Source organism: Bactrocera latifrons, unplaced genomic scaffold (assembly GCF_001853355.1).
Source record: "Bactrocera latifrons isolate USDA-ARS-PBARC rearing strain unplaced genomic scaffold, ASM185335v1 scaffold_9, whole genome shotgun sequence".
In the NCBI taxonomy this organism is placed as follows: Eukaryota; Metazoa; Arthropoda; class Insecta; order Diptera; family Tephritidae; genus Bactrocera; species Bactrocera latifrons.
In genome coordinates, this window is record NW_017537600.1 from 2,197,562 (window position 1) to 2,201,349 (window position 3,788).

At 33.7% G+C, this 3,788-nt stretch overlaps 1 protein-coding gene across 1 annotated transcript in view; it reads right to left on the reverse strand.

The window, feature by feature from the left end:
• The window catches only part of LOC108977469 (protein tyrosine phosphatase type IVA 1), a gene marked incomplete in the record, with an annotated part of 113,761 nt that overhangs the window by 21,053 nt on the left and 88,920 nt on the right, over window positions 1-3,788 (reverse strand). Inside the window, 1 exon segment of the mRNA XM_018947165.1 lies at window positions 3,417-3,494.

Sequence of the window (3,788 nt, forward strand, 5' to 3'; positions counted from 1 at the left end):
ATAACCCTATATCTGACTCTTTTAGTTTTAGGACTTACAAACAACCGTTATGTGAACAAAACTATAATACTCTCTTTAGCAACTTTGTTGCGAGAGTAGAAAGATATTCAAATGGAAATTATTGGCATGAGTTGACATTCGCTGACCTTTCGTCACCAAATATGAGCGACTAAATTATGTAAATGGCGAACACGAGCTAAATCTATTAAACAAATGCACGCTTACACACAAATGTAGCTATAATGAAGTAAAAGCAATAAGTGAAATGCAGATTAAAAGCGATAATTTTTAAATTTAAGAAATTTGCAAAAATAAGTACATTTCAGAAATTTAGAAATATGGGAAGAGATTTAAAAATCTTTTTGCAGCAATTTAGAATGGAAGCCGAAATTTGTAAAGATGACTGTAATGTTGTTGAAAAGCAATTAATAATGCTATTTATAATTCAATTTGCATTATATTTTTATTTAATTTCGAGCAGAAATATCTTATGGCAGACAACTGCCATATTGTTGCCAAATCTTTTACTCAAACGTCTTTAGATGACTGATAATACTCTGGTGTAAGCGTGTACTAAATGTATAGTAAGTGGGCGTCTTCTGAATTCAGTGATTTGTGAAACAAATTTTTAATTTCGCCGAAATGAGCAACGATGTGACTTCCTTGAACAGAAAAACGATAGATCCGTGAAACAGATTACTATAAAATATTGCCAAAAATTTGTAGATATACCATGATCAAATTTGAACCGGACTGAATAATATGGTATTCAAAATTCACATGAACAGAAAAAAGATAGCGCTGTAAGACAGATTATTTAAAATATTGCCATAATTTCTAAATATACTATGATCAAATTTGAACCGGACTGACAAGCTTCACATGAACAGAAAAAAAATAATCCCAAATTAAGAAAACAATAATAGATTCGGTTTGCGCACACAGTTTCAATGGACTAGTCCGGGTCAAATTTGATCAGATGCTACTTTGTGGTTACTATCGAAAATATCTGCTATACAAATATGTAAATATTTTCCAATTTCATTATTCTTTCTTTCTTTTGAATCCTTAACAAATACTAGTTGTATGTATGAGACAGCTCTGATTTTATCGCTATAGTAGCAGTAGTGTTGCATTTTATCTGTTTTATATGAAAAATCCGACCTTTATCCAACCATCCTCCTAACTAAATTTGCATTAAATTGTTACTTTATGCAAAATATTTGCATTTAATTATTCTTGTTCCACCCAGTTGACTGCTTAGTTGCTGTGAAGAACTCGGTCCGAAATAAATGCAACTATGTTTGTTTATAATTGATTTGTTGGTAGCACAACATTGTTTTTGTTAAATTAAATGGTTAATTTAAACTGATTTATCATATAGATATTAACTTGCCAGCTACAACAAACATCTATTTATACAAATACATATTAGGTTGTCAAAAAAAGTCTTGCGGTATTTTTTTTATTGAATTTTCAATTGTTCATAAAATTTTTTTTGTTGACTCATGCCCAGCTCTTGACCGATGCTACGGCTGCTACTAGGTCGGTCGCTTTCGACCAATTCAGCGATTTTATCACAATTTTCGACGACAGGCCTTCCGGAGCGTGGCGCATCTTCGACCACCTCTACACCAGAACGAAAACGTTGAAACCATCGTTATGCGGAGGAAATGGAAACTGAATCGGGTCCATAAACTGCACAAATTTCATTGGCGGCTTGAGATGCATTTTTGCCTTTATCGTAGTAGTACTGTAAAATATGCCGTATTTTCTCTTTATTTTGCTCCATGTTTGCGACGCTATAACTCACGAACGACTTAAAACAAACGACAATCAATCAAACAAGTGTTAGCGCGTGAAATGAGCTTTCCAAAAAGGTATAGCATGACCCGATGCGACGAATAAAACTAGAACTACGCGCTCGCAGCGCCAACTAGCGAAAATACTGCAAGACTTTTTTGACAACCAAATATGTATAAGCGAGCATAAAGTACTATAAATACATAAGGCTTTCGTGGTTTTTAAATATTTTAATTTCGCACACCTTTTCGGATTGAGGAGAATAATAGATAACTCCATATTTTTTAATGTAACTAAACTGTCAGAGAAAAAGTTAAGCAAAGTTATATGACATAAAATATTATCAAAGAAAAAGTGATATAAAAATCTAGTAAAAATTAGTACTAGATTTCTTCAGAGCTGCAGAAAATTTTCTTGATAATTTCTTAAGCGTTTTTTCACATGAAATTTTTCCATATCTTGAGAGCTGGATCTTAAGCTTTATGAAAGAAATTTGAAATAACACAATTATTTAACGTATAATCCTAAGGACTTTAGGTAGTTCAAGTCTAGTTCAGTTAAGTGGCATTCTTGGTTAGGTTAGGTAAATGAGATGATTATTCGTGAGGTCAGTTCCACTTGGACTGCTATAGACGCTTGTCCGTTGTGGTGACCAGAGCTGCTAGTTATAGATCAAAAAGCCCATCGGACCGAAAAAATGCCAAGAATCTGCCATCAATTTATTGAGGCGGCTGAAATACATTCCAGGCAATTCGCCGGGTTCGCCGGTATGACAAACGCGCCCCTTAGTCCAGCGAGAGCTAGACATCTTCATGATTGCAACTTCGTACTTTAGGTTCTCAAAAATCTTTAGCCTAACCTTTAGTGTCATTCGGACAGTGTTCAGTTAGGATGACTATCACTGCGGCTAACTGAGCTTTGCCTAGATATAGCAGTTCAGTCAAATGATTTCATATTCATGTATAAAATAAAGCTTCTAATATACTATCAGAACAAATATGAATCACACTTAAACTGGGGTCGTGTACACTGTATTTATTTTTGCTACAAAAAAAAGTTGTCCACTTTTTAATTAGCGTGAGTTTGGCATTTGTTTGTTTTAGACGCAAAACGCGTTTCTGGTGATTTTTACCGTGAAAAAATAATAACAACGACTTTGCATACAATTTTTGTTCTCCAGTGGAATCAAAAGTGTTTCGGAGAGTCTGCTTTAACATAAAAACACATATTTCAGTGGCATAAAGCATTCAGTGAAGGTCATGAAGTCATCGAACTTTACGTCATAAGTGTTGTTCATCCGCCTCGAGTGGATCTCAACATCTCTTTTGGATCGACTGAAGCCATTTGGGTTAATGTTTTGGGTATTAAAAGTGCTGGCACTAGACTCGTATCCCAAGACTTGAATAACCAACTTTCCGATTTGATAATACAACCTGTTATTAAACTATTTATTTATTCGTCTTCATTCCATAATGTCATATCAAGCCTATCAAAACACAAAATTGTTTTTTATACTAAACTTAAGGCCTCCAATAACACAATTTCCATTAAAATATTGCTTTAAGTGTGTGCACAAATTTGTCATAATTTTGTTTAGCATATTGTGTACTTACTTTTTATTTGTGCTGTGCTTGGCAGTATTCTGCACTGTCTAGATGAAACTCCATAGATGTAGGAACAGGTCTAACCAGCTGCAATGGAAAAAACAGAAAAAATGCAATTATTAGATTAAAAAAAAAAAATAAAAAAGTACATAAAGAATTTTTGGACAAAGATAAATAAAATTTAATGGCCTACTTAAACGCATGATGGTCTTTGATAAGGAACCCACAGACACGAGGGCAATGTAATTATGTAAATATGTAGGCAAAGACCAGTGAGAAAGGTAGAATTTGGCAGCAGCTCGAAATTGGGTTACTGGTGCAGCAGTTAAAGAGAAGTAAAATGTAGTGGACTTAAATAAAAAATGATGAATTAAATAAATA